The sequence below is a fragment of the Nannospalax galili genome, unplaced genomic scaffold, assembly GCF_000622305.1.
Source record: "Nannospalax galili isolate Female #2095 unplaced genomic scaffold, S.galili_v1.0 scaffold461, whole genome shotgun sequence".
NCBI classification, from domain to species: Eukaryota; Metazoa; Chordata; class Mammalia; order Rodentia; family Spalacidae; genus Nannospalax; species Nannospalax galili.
This window is the reverse complement of record NW_008349975.1, coordinates 5,247,011-5,260,588: the sequence shown is the minus strand read 5'-3', so window position 1 is coordinate 5,260,588 and position 13,578 is coordinate 5,247,011. Positions and strand designations below refer to the sequence as shown.

Below are 13,578 nucleotides of genomic sequence, written 5' to 3'. Positions count from 1 at the left end.
GAGTATGTTACAATTTGTTATCCATTGTTTTTAAAATGAGCAATTAGCCCTATATCCAATGTTATTAACATGTGTGTTAATATTCTGCTCTATGTCTGCTTATGGGTATGATAAGGGGATCTCTGGCAGTTCAAATGAAAGTGTTCAAATACTGTGTGCATGTTCTCCTTAACTAGGATCCTGACATACCACCAGTGGATTAACTGTATACTTTAACAAATACACGAATACAAAAGCTTCTTATCTTTTCACAGCCTATCAAATATTCAATTTTTAATTCCTATCAGTCTGATGGATGTGAGACAATTCATTGTTATTTTCTTTTTCATTTCCCTACTTAGAAACGAGTTTAAATATCATTTCATGCATTTATTAGACATTTGATTTCATTATTGGATTGCCTATTCATATCTTTTTCTCATTCTTGTTGTCATTTTCTTATTAACTAGAAAGAGCTTTACATATTATTACAATTCCTTTGCTAATTACATGCATTAAATTTAGGGTCTCCAGTTAGTGGCTAGTCTTTTCAAAGTTAAAACTTCCATGTTTGGAATTCAGTCTACTCCTTTATGTGCTGAGTCTTTTGAATCATGTTTAAGAAATTTTCCTACCTGTTTCTCATAAAGATATTCTATACAGGGTTGGAGTGATGACTCTGCAGTTAAATCACTCACTGCTCTTGCAGAGAACCTGGATCAAGTCTTCAGCATCCACATGCCAGCTAACAACCATCCATAACATCAGCTCATGAGGATCTGATGCCCTCTTCTGATCTCTGTGGACATTGTACAATACAGGTGCACTTATATACATATTGGCAAAACACTCATACACATAAAAATAAATTTAAGATATTCTATATGATCTTTTAAAAGGTTCAGATTAGGTCTTTCATTCATACTTAGAGTGGATAATAAAGTAGATGATTCTCAGGGATCCTGTCTATTAAGATGAAAAGAATGGACTAGCATTCCTTCAGGCAATAAGGAGTGATCAGCTGTTTTGACTCAGAACAACGAAAAGATTAAGCATTTCTAATTTTTTTTTTTTTGGTCTTTTTGAGACAGGGTCTCCCTGTAGCCCCAGCGGTCCTGGAACTCTATTTTATTTTTATAAGTAAAATAAAATCTCTTCTTACAATAACACTTATTGTAAATGCTATTCCTTTGCTTTATATGACAACTCTGTCATGTATTTGGTTTCCAAGTCGTCACAGATTTTTTTGTCTTCTCAATTTTGATGAAATGGTACATTTATACCTGTATAATAAGGTTTCATATCTGTAGTACAGGGCCTACAGAGCCAGAACAAACACATATGATACCACTGTTCAAGTCACAAAAGATTTATGGAGATGTTCTCCAGCTAGATTTTCTTACTTTTTAAAACTCATTTTTGGTTGATTGTTTTTCTATACGAATTTTAGGATAAAAGTGTCAAGTTCCATAAAAGCATTACATTTTTACTAGTAAAATGAAATTATGAATTAATTTGGAAATAATTATATTGTTATGATCTTATAACTATTTTTCATTTACAAGACTAATTTTTTTCCCAATGTGTTTACTTAGACCATGAGAACTTACTTGTTCAAGAGAGCTCAGTGAAGGAATATGAAAAATAAAAACCCTAGAACAGAGATGGCCCATTCCAGCTTATAGCTTCTTGATATTCACGTGTGTGAATTCCAGCTTGTAGCCAGCAGACATCTACACACAATGGTGAGTTTAATCCAGCTTATAACCAAAGTCAATAAATTTCCAAGAAAATCCCTTAAATGCGTGCTGGTTCTTTTGACCACTCATCTATGCAACATACAAAGGTATGTGTTTCCTTTTATTTGGGTTTTCTTAATTTTTCTCAATAATATTGTATCATAGAATATCCTCATGCAAGCCCCACTCAGTCATTAGAATTATTCCTAAGAGGCTTATTTTTAATCATATTCTAAGAGTTAAAAAATCATTTTTCTGTTCCTGTTTTATAAGAACACTTTTGACTATCGTGTTTTAACTTTGTTCATATTTTTTAATTAATCTGAGGACTTTTTTTCTGTAGCATTCTGAGTCATTGTCTAGTATAAGCCATTGCGTCTAATTTCTTTCAGAAAATCTAATTAAATACATGGCATTTCCTCATAATCCATCTTTTGTGCCTCTTACTTGTTCTCATATTTCTAATCTGTTTTTCTTCCTGTGCTCCAATCTGTGTGAATTTCTTGTTAGTTGAAATTCATAAAAATCTCTATTTGTAGCTGGGCATGGTGATGCACACCTTTAGTCCCAGCACTTGGGACTACATAGTGAGTCCCAGGACAGCTGGAGCTGCAGAGAGACCCTGGCTCAAAAAGATAAAAATAAATAAATAAATAAATAAAAAGCACACACGTACACACACACACACACACACACACACACACAAAACCACTCTATGTGTATGGTAGGTTATATACTGTCTTCAGATTTAAAGATTCCATTGCCTATATTTGTTTCCATTATGCCAGTGTTTGCTTAATCATTTATTTAATAATAGTTTCATTTTCCCATATTATTTCAAAGGTTCTGACATGTTTTTTATGAGATGGTTCACTTTGAAAATGATTTCTTCATTTATTTGAGCATCTTAAGCAAACAACCCTAATTTAATGTTTTTGTTAGGTTCTGTGATGGCTATCTCGTGTTTGCTCCTCCATATCCTTTTCCATTCTTTACTTGGCTGTACCCATGCTGACTGACAGGCAAGTCCCTGTCCTCTGCTTCCTGGATGGTTTTAGGCTAGGTAACAGAGGGGAATAGGAAGAGAAGAAAGGAAGTTAGTAATGTGATTCCCTTCACTTTGTATGCAATATATCCCTGTATGTTGATTAGTTACAACTATAGAATCCGTACCTCTTTTTACATAATGCTGTCCACACACTATGCACTTGGTGCCTGGTGAACCCACCTAGCAGGAGTTCTGATAAATACTCTTTGGGATGGTAGCAAAGAGATGAATCAGGTCCTAGTTGAGCTGTACTCTTTGTTTGGGAGTCCTGTTTCTCTCTTCTCTGCTATAATATTCCATTTTTATAGTCTAATTTAAATCTCATCTCATTCATTAACCATCGTTCTCTTCTCATGAAGTCACAAAGTATTTTTCTCTCAAGTCATCCAATTTAGTCTTTTGGTAGATGGGAGATAAAGAGATTAATGGTTAAATCAGGATTTCTAAATTTAACTATTTTCATGTGACAGTTCCTATTCTGTCTTGGTTACTGTTTTTGACAATATTTAATCGTCCTTGTATGATATTATTGCATTAAATATTGCTTGTAAAAACTACTGATTAGGGGTTGGAGAAATAGCACAGCGGTTGGTGGAGGCTAACAACCATCCATAACTCCTGTTCCAGTGGATCCAATACCTTTTCTGACCTCCACAGGAATTGCATGACATGGTGCACTTACATACATGCAGGCAATACACTCATACACATAAAATTAAAAAAAAATATATATATATATGAAACCTACTGACTAAAGATTAGAAGTGTGTGGGTGTGGTATTTTTTATATTGTGTATTTTAGTAATCTAAAGGAAGTGCTAAATGGATTGTACATTGATATTTGTAGTAACATTCAAGAGCATTAAAATAATAGAGTGAACAACAACATGTTGATAAATGCTAGATACCAGCATTACATTGTTTTATCTTGATATGACAATGTGTTATAAAATATTGTATCTTTCCATTTAAGAGGAAAAATTCAGATAAAATACATTCCAACACTAAAGTCCTAGTTTATATTATTTTACTCCCACTAAAATAGTGAATATTATAAAATCTTTATGAAGACTAAAATGATTGAGAAATTAGCGTTTTGGGCATTAGATTACATAAAGTTTATGTCTAAGCATCTTGAAATGCTGACAAAGATAGGACTTTTTTTTTTTTTTGCAAGAAAAAAGTGCTGCTTGGTAATTTTATGTTTTAAAGAAAGAATAAGTTGTAAGGGCTTTAAAAATTCAAATCCTATCAGACCAGAATAGAAATTCAGAGCTCAAAGAGATCTTTGAAATAATCAAATTCAATCCATTCACACATACTGAATCTGAATCCTAAGAAAGTTAACTAACCTCTTTTCGCAAAAACAGCATATTAGGCAGAAACAAGAGCACAGTTTATATATGCTGGTCCCTATCAGGCACCTTTCCTTTGAACCAGCATCCTGTTTACTGAGACTGCATTTTATAAACTTTAAGAAGATGACTTTCCCACCAGATTCCTTTGCTGGAAAGTTCATGGATGTTTCTCATCCTTTGTAGGACAGAAGGGCGTATGAAACATTTCTACCTCATCATTCCTTTTGGCTAAACGACCTCTGTTGTCAGTAAGGAAAATGAAAGCATGCAGAATTATCATTAAGCAATAGCATTTCCCCCACTTTTTCTTCATTTTTTGGTCTTTTTGAGACAGGGTCTCCCTGTAGCCCCAGTTGGCCTGGCACTCACTATGTAGACCAGACAGGCCTCAATCTCACAGAGAGTTGCCTGCCTCTGCCTCCCACATACTAGGACTAAAGGCATGGACCACCATAACTTGTAGTCCCTCACTTTATACTTTAATGGAAAATAACTCTTTACTCTCATTTTATTGCCATCAACCTGTGTAGAAATTGTCTTCTTAAGGATTATCGTTAAGACTTTAAGCATCTACTGCTGACCAGAAACTGTGATAGACGCTAGAGCGCCAAGTAAATTGGATACCCATGACATTCTCCTAACATAAAATATGTTTTAAAATAATCTTTACATGTTCTTTAAGACAGATGCCATAAACATATGGTTGCAATAGTGTGTGTGTATGGTAGAGATACAGGGTAACCAATGGGGGTCAAAGAACAAAGATCTTAAGCAAATTAAAAACAAAGCCTCATTAGCTCCCACTTCCTATTTGCATTGTGCTAGACTAATACCTGCTTTATTCATAGAAGTCACCCATTTGGTGGTGACATTAGGAATATGATATAATTACCCCTGTCACTCTTAAAACATATTCTGAATGCTTTTGTGTTGTATACCTTTGGTACACCAAATGTAACATAAAAATTGCACAAGTACTTAGTAACCTTGCTATAATTTCCACTTTCATTTGTATCATGTAATATTTTCACATAGCTTTTCATTGTGGCCTAATAGTGTATTGTTTTAAAACGTATTTATTACTGCCATCGCTGCTATTATTTCAAATTTACTGACCAGTTAGGAAATAATATCATTGTGTTACATGTGGTTAGCCTCATGTTACACTTTTAAAAGGATTTGGCTTTATTATCTATATTATTAAATATAAAAGACAAAAACAGTGCACAGATGGCTATACAGAGGGAGCCCCTGCTTTGTATTTTCAAATCCATGGACACAGCATATGCATTTATTTACAGCTTGTACATAATTAAGCTGGGTTGAAGCCATTGATATGAACCATGTTAATGCTGTTCTATATTTAAATACAGAAAGACTGCTGGATCTGATCCCAGATTTATAGCAGTTTTACTTGAGGAAAAAAATCCACAATAGTTAATCTAAAAGAAATAGTTATGTAAAAATTGAGTGCGTAAATCTTATCTAAAGCAAAAATATAGTTTAGTCGTCCTTAGAACAATTGGAGGAATCAGTGTTATTATCTCACTATTGACTATTTTATTCTTATATGCTTTATGAAAATTGAACATAAAAACTGAACCAGTGAACAGCACCTTCCAATCAGCTTTGTGTTTAAAATGATTAAATAAGTTTTTCTACAACAGGTGCATTTCATTTTACATTTTATAAACACTGGATTATAGAAATTTGCCTACCGAGTATGAGATCAGAGATTAGCATTTTTATTCCAAGAAAAAAGAAAATAAAGAACATGTATATTTTATGAAACTCTCCTATTCAAAACCAAAAAAGACCCTAAAGAAATTAACAGGAAATTCCATATCATATTCCTTCACTCTAGGCTTATGAACCTCAACCTCTGTGGGCTCAAATGTATGAAGTGAAAGACATGTAGGCCAAACAGGAGCACGCGCTGAGTATTTCTTACTCATTCCCCATTTTAGTATATAGCTCTTTAGATTATATTAAGTGAATTGTTTGCACCTATGCACAGAACTTTAAAAAGCGCCCTCCTCTTGCCATCTTTGATACACTTGTAAAGTGGAATAAATGAATTAGTCTTCTGACACCTTAAATGTATTTTAAGAGCTTTATGCTTTATATTTATTGGATATCTTCTGTTACTTAAAGAAAAAACAATCATCTTTGAAATCTTCTCACATCCATTAAGTAAATGACTAAATTAGCAGATAATATATTACATAAGTTACGGACTCTATGCCTGTAGAAACCAGAGCCAAATGTTAATGAATGACTAATTTATGCCCTGGGATTTCTTATGGCTTTGTAGTGTGATTCTGAAAATTCAATTTAATCTCAATTGCTTTCTGATAGCATATTTCCCTTTGGTTTTTATAAAATGTATTATAGCTAGATAAACAAAGGTAAATTTAAATGTATGAAAAACACTAGAAGCCAGGTTTCATTTTCTTTTCATGTTCAACTTAAAATTTAAAAGCATTTACCACCTCCTTTACCTCTCCGTCCCTTGTCAACACTTGGTGACAGCTAGTGTGCTCTGTCATTTCTTCTGCTTAATAAGTGTACTTCTGATATGTCAACATTGCCCCATCAAGGGAGTGTAAATGTTAAAACCAGGCAAATCTGCTGCTTCAGATCATCACCGAGATGCTGTCCAGTGGAGGATTTATTTGTGTGGAAATATCAGGGTGTGTAGATGCTGTTAATAATTCTGGTAATGTTTTCTTTAGGAAAATATTAAAAGTTAGAGGGGCAAGTTCTAATATTTGATTTACTTGTGTTTCACTGTTAACAGTAGTGGCCACATATTTGATCCCCACATTTACATGTCCTTCTTCATGGTCAAAAAATGCCTACAGCCTGCTAAAATTAAAAAAAAATCATTTCCGAATCTATGTTATGGAAATAAGTGTTTTAAAAAGATGTTTTTAAGTTTAAACTAGAAAATGGGTAGATTTACTATAAATTGACCAAATCAACCACTTCCTTCTAAAATAGTCCCATAGCATGATAGTAATTGCTAAGAATTAGGAATTTTAAATCTCCCTCTGCTGAGAACTCTCTTAGGGATCTCGTCAAAATAGGAATTAGGAGTTGTAAACAGAGAACTCTCTCTTGGGTTAGAACTCTCTCCTGGTAAATGTTAGGATTAGGTGTTGAAAGAATTGTGGGTGGAAAAGCAAAGTAACCTCATACAATCCACACTGCTCGATCATTATTAGTCAATGAAGGGTGACTCTTGACCAGCAGGAGTCTGCAGTAGCCACAGCTACCAACACAGCAGGGACACTTAAGTACTTTTGAGTATATAAAGAGAGTCATGGGGGTTGGGTGGAGGATCTAGGGCCTGCATTTTTCCCTGTTAAACCTCTTGAGAGGGGTTGTAGGAGAACATGTAGGGTCTTCACCACCCCCTCGCCACCCCCATAAGGGTAAGGGTCTCAGAAGGTCTTGTTCGCAGAACTTTATGGTTGGAGTTTATAGGGGTCCTGGACAGGCTTGTTGCAAAGCAAGAATTGTTTTATGATTTGGGGCTAATGGAGGTCTCCCTTCAGTAATTATCTTGCATCTCTTTGACATTGTTTTAACACAAACTTTAATACTTTTAAAGATTGTATATGTATATATATATATATATGGATATGTGATGTGAGTTCAGGTGCACATGGAGGCTAGAGGAGGGTATCAGGTCGCTTGGAGCTGGAATTACAGATGGTCATGAACTATCTAATATGGGTTCTGGGAATCAAAGAAACACAGGTCTTCTGCAACACAATCTTAACTGCTGAACCATTTCTCCAGCTCCTGGCATTGGTTTTGTGTTTGTTGGTTTTTAAGTACAGTCATTGTATATAGTTGTTGTTTTCATAAAGTCATTGATATAGGAGTGCTGGAGTATCTTTTCAAATGGTAGAACCTTTCCTGGCTTGGGGAGATGGGGTTCTGGAAAGCTCAATGGACACCAAAACTGCTATGGAAATGTCCGGATGTCTTTGAGAACAGTGAAGTTTTCTCAGCTTGAGGACCTAAGGTACCTGAAAAGCTGAGCAGGCCACTAAAGCCATGCAGAGCCACTGGCTTTTAGACTCTTATCTCGTGAATTCAAAGAACAAAATTCATGGACCACAGAGAATGAATTTTAGAGAGTTTATTATAGGAGAGAGAGAGAGAGAGAGAGAGAGAGAGAGAGAGAGAGAGAGGAAGAGAATATGAAATTAGAGCTCCTGTACAGCAGGAGGGCTCCCAGGAAAAAGAATAGCACTGAGCTGCCAGTCTTGGGCTTTTAAAAAGGCTTATGACAAAAGAATCTGGAGGGAGGTAGGGAGGAGAATGAGCTGGTCAGCTCACTTGGCCTAGCCGGGTCTCCAGGTGCCTCCTCTTCTTCACCTGTAGGCTTTAGCAGAGGCGCTCATTAAAAAGATGACAAAGACACAGGAACTGGAGCTCTCCTCTAGCATCCCTGGTTCCAGCAAGGACATTCTCAGAACCACTGCTTTGGGGTCTCTGTGTCATCAACATCTTAATTGCAGTATGTCATGTATCTTGACTATCTTCATCCACGTAATCCCTCCTTTTATCCCCTCTACCCCTTGCCATTAGTTTCCTTCCTTTTCCTATATATTCCCTGTTACTTGAGAAATTCAGTTTCCTTCATTGAGTTCAAAGTCTCATTAATAAAAGCGTTTAGGAACAGACTCAGAAGAAGCTTGAAGACAATTTTATGCAGTTAGGAAAATCAAACAAACAAAAAAACAGACAAGCAAGCTATAAATCATGCCGACTACCAGGAGGAGGGAGATGGAGAAGAAAGTAGGCACACTGAATCTCAAGCAACTGCCTGCTGTGCGCTGGGAGCTCCTGAGAAAGAATTGGAAAACTCAGAGTGCCAGGGAGAGCTTATTTAGGTCAATATCAGAAAGATAAAAAGATAGAAAGAAAGAAGAGGAAAAGCTATACTCAGAAAGATGGGCAGGCTGCATGGTGGAGGGTCTGTAAGAGGCTGCATTAAGGGAGGGGCTTCTGGGAAAAATAAGTATATTATCTCATTAAGGAAATGACTGCTCTTCCCATCTACTTAGCATACCTTTAAGTGACTCATGTTTCCTATGACATAGTCCCCTGGTCAGGTGACTGACAGGCCCAGTTGGATTAATTCTTAAGGGAAGAGATAATAATACTATGCAATTTTCTTATCTTTGGGATGAGAACATCAGATCTCTACCTAAGACCAAAGGTAGACTCCATTCTTTTGATTAGGAGGAAGTAGCTTTCTCTTAATGGACCTCAACAAAGCCCTGATAGCTCCACCTTTATATATAGTAATTTAAGTCTTAAGGACCAGGGAAATGGGAAGTGGAGTCCAAAGCAGACAATGAGGGAGGGGTCCATCCTCAACAGTTTCCAAGCCCAATAATGACTGCCTATCTACTTAACAGTCCTACTTTTAACTTCTCTCTCTCTCTCTCTCTCTCTCTCTCTCTCTCTCTCTCTCTCTCTCTCTTTCTCTCTCTCTCTCTGATCTGCACATGAGAGAAATCATGTGGTACCTGTCATTTTACGTCTAGCTTATTTTGCTTAATATGCTGTTTTCCAGTTCAGTACCACCTGCTTTCCTGAAAATAACAGAATTCCATCATTTTTATGGCTGAATAAAACTCATTTATATAGATATGCCACACTTTCTTTATCTCTTCATCTGTTGGTAAGAATCAACCATACGTAATGATGCAGAAAACATGGATGTGCAGGCATCTCTGCAGTATGCTGATCTAGATCCCTTTGATGTTTTCTCAGCATAGTGTAGCTGGGTAGTATGGTAGTTTCGGTTTTAATTTTTTTGAGGAAACTTCATAGTGACTTCCATTGTGACTGAGCTAATTTGCCTTTCTACCAGCAGTGTGTAGCCTGTCCCCCCTGCCCCACCTAGCCAGCCATCATTTGTCATTATTTATTTTCTTAATGATATCCACTCTACTGGGGAGAGATGAAATTTCAGTGTAGTTTTGATGTTACACTGTGTGCTTATTCTTGTATATATATTTATCAAAGGTGTTCTTTTGTACAGCAGCGTAAAGGCTGATCTATTCTATAATAGTACTGCAACATCAAAGAGAAATGCAAGGAGGGGATTTTGAAAGGGAGCTATTATTTAGGTTGTGAGGGAGGAGAAAAAGTGCAGAGTTTTTCCAGAGGTGACATAAAGCTCTTATCAGAACCATTCAATGTATCTGCACAGACATGAATAAAATTTAGTCCATATATCAGTCAAAATGATTGAAATTATAAGTAACAAAATTCACCTCAAATTAATTTAAAATGGAAATGGATAGTTTCAAATGCCTGGAAAATCCAGATGTAAACAGATTTCAGACATGGCTGGGTTCAGACTAAGCAAGATGCACAGACTTCTGTTTCATTTCTATGCTCTATTTTTCCCATTTTGACACCATTCTCAGGCTCAGAGTCATGAGTCCTGAGATTTCCAGGACCATAGCTGCTACCATCACATTACAAAAGAACATCTCTTTCCATAAGCACCATTAAAGAATACATTAACTTGACTAGAGTTGTCCTAAATCAGGTGACAATCTCATTCTTCAGTTGAGGTCTGTGGGAAGGGGCTGTGATCATTTTAAACCAGGGTCACATGTGCTTATCTGATTTTGCATAAGGCTTACCTAACATCGTCCACTCAGTGCACATGAAGTGAAGTGCTGTATAAGATCTAAATTAAGACTAAATATGTGTACTGCTTTGACATCTGAAATCAGGATACCATCAGCACACTAACTTCAATTACTTTCCTCCATTCTGACCTGGACACAGGTCTGCTATCCAGTCCTCTATAGAGGGTACGATCCAGAGTTCTGCTTAGCCATGAGTAGTGGCTTTCAGTTCCTGACAATTCAAAAAATTCATTCCAACAAACTAGTGGCATACTCTTATGGGGAGCCAGGAGGTATCTCATTCTCTGAATGCTCCAAAACCTGCCTCTCACAGTTCCTTGCTGTCTATTGTTTTAAAGTTTAGCATCTGCTTAGCCTCCCATAATGTCTAGTGTTACTAATAAGATATTATTGAGTTTGTGCATCTACTGGTAAGTGTTAAATTTGGCCATCCCCATAACCAGAGGACAGGAACTCATTGCTCATAAGTAAGGTGAATAAGAAGCATTAAAACAAAAGGACAGTTCCACAGAAAGGATAGATGAATGCAGAGTAAGCCCCACCACTGAAGTAAATTCCAATTCACGATCACATTTTAATCCAAGGATTCCCTCTGCCTAGAACTTCAGAAAGAACAAAGAACATTTGCTTCAGGCCATTACAACTTCAATTCAGAACTCCTTCCTGCAGCAGAAGATTAAGACTGTAGAAAGAATAACCAAAACTGATGATCTCAGTATATTAGATATTTTATCTATTCAATACCTTATATTAATATTTTCCTGCATATGTGACCTAGTATACAGTTTATTTATATCATGTATTAATATTTAAAGCAACTGTTAATAGAATGGAACACCTGTGGGTAATGCTAATATACTTTTTGCCTATAGAATGTTATACATTTTCATCATATGCTAAAATACAAAAGAGTATCTTTTAATAATTCTGCTGAATCTTTCATTAATATAGATATTGTATAACACTGAAGTTTTTTTATGTGGTTATATCTTTAAGAGTCTACACAGAAATGAAGATTAGAACTCAATATTTCAAATTATATCACTACAAGCTGACTATGGTTGCTTGATTCACTTCTCTGGATTAAAATTTTGATGTAAACTCATTATATTATTATTTAAGAATATAAATCCAATTCTTTTACTTAAAAATTAATTTTTAAATTAATTTAATTTTTAAATTTAAATTAATTTTAAAATTTTTACAGAAAGTGCAAGCAGTTAACTACACCTAGAAAATAAGAATAAATAAAGTGGTTTACAATGAGAATTTTTAATTTTTATTTTTAAATTAATTTTTAAGTTCTCAGACTGATTTTTATCTCTAGAAGGTCAATGAAGTGTTTTACATTTTCTATAGGGCACAGGTGAAGGTGCACTGGGGCTCTAGAAGAGTAATAGGGAAATGATGGAAAACCTCTTGGTACCTGGGAATGGGAAAGGTCCAACATCAAGGCCTGGGCGCCCAGGACTATATGTGGGGTCAAAACCATAGCTGACTATCAAGGGAGGTGGGAAGTCCATTCTTAAGAATCAGTCCTCCCAAGAATAGAAACTGCAAATGGCAGAAACCTCCCCTGTCCTCAGCATAAGTCCAACACGATTGCAAAACCACTTCCATGCACAATCTGGGACCTCGGGGGAGGTGGTTCTGAGGAATGCACCTCACAGGAGGAGATCCTAGCTCCAGGTTTATGGAAGGGGGGGCCATAGATTTAGGATCATGGGAGGGCACCACAGCTCCAGGTTCACAGAGGCAAATAGTTCCACGCTCACAGGAGGGAACAACAACGCTGGGTCACTGGAGTGTGGTGGGGAGGGGACTACAGCTCTAGTTCTCAGGAAGGGAACAAAACTCTGGATCATAGGAGGCAACCACATCTTCTCTTTCGTAGGTGACCACAGTTCCACTGTGTCAGGTTCATGGAAGGCAACAACAGTTCCAGGCTCACAGGTGAGGACCATACTTCCAACCTCATGGTAGGGGACCACAGCCCTGGGGCGGGGGTCAGTGTTGGTGACCACAGTTGGAGGCTCATGGAGAGGGGGTCATAATTTCAATTATGCTGGTTCCTACTATTTTCCTATACTTGTGTTTAAGAAAAAACAGCAAATACAGGCAGCAGTTACTTGCTGACTTGAATTTCTCTCTAGAGACACATCAATATTGGAGAAAACTCCCATTCCACTTTTGCTTAAGGAGACAGCTGTATTGCGTATTTCCTTTTTTATGGTCAAGGATTGATTGTATTTTGTTGTTGTTGTTTCTGCTGTTTTCACAACTTCATCATGGCCAGGAGGAAGTGGTGATGAGACATCTTACTGGAGTCAAGTTTTAAGTCTTCCTACAGCCTGTCATGCCCGTGCCTCTCCACATCAAGATCTGGTGTTCCACCATTTCACTAGTACCAGTGGCCACACCACTAGCTTGACTACCCAGTTACTTTCTTTTGTACTTGCCAAGATTGAGTTCAGAAGTTTGAGCTCAACATAGAAGTGCATAAGGTCAGGAAATTATTTGTTATGTGGGATAAGCTTCCTCACATGATCTCGTGCATGCACTCAGTCTTCAGGAGCTGCACACTGCACGCCCAGAGGCCAGCTACCTGGGGTATCCCTCATTTCACCATCTTCTCTCTAAAAACAGAATTTTGGCTTCTGTACTGCAAGCAGAGTGAATAGTTACTTGCTGGCTTGAATTCCTCTACACCAAGAGTTGATACTCTCTTCTTTGCTCTGGTGCCCACAGGTGCACCAATGCCG

General features: G+C 36.8%; 1 long non-coding RNA gene across 1 annotated transcript; it reads left to right on the top strand.

Annotated features, from left to right (window-relative positions):
• The first annotated feature begins 760 nt into the window (after positions 1-760).
• On the top strand, positions 761-13,279 carry LOC115072695. Its single transcript, XR_003851725.1, has 4 exons — positions 761-800; positions 1,575-1,724; positions 12,711-12,769; positions 13,113-13,279. It is a non-coding gene; the product is annotated as an uncharacterized LOC115072695 (long non-coding RNA).
• Positions 13,280-13,578: the final 299 nt, after the last annotated feature.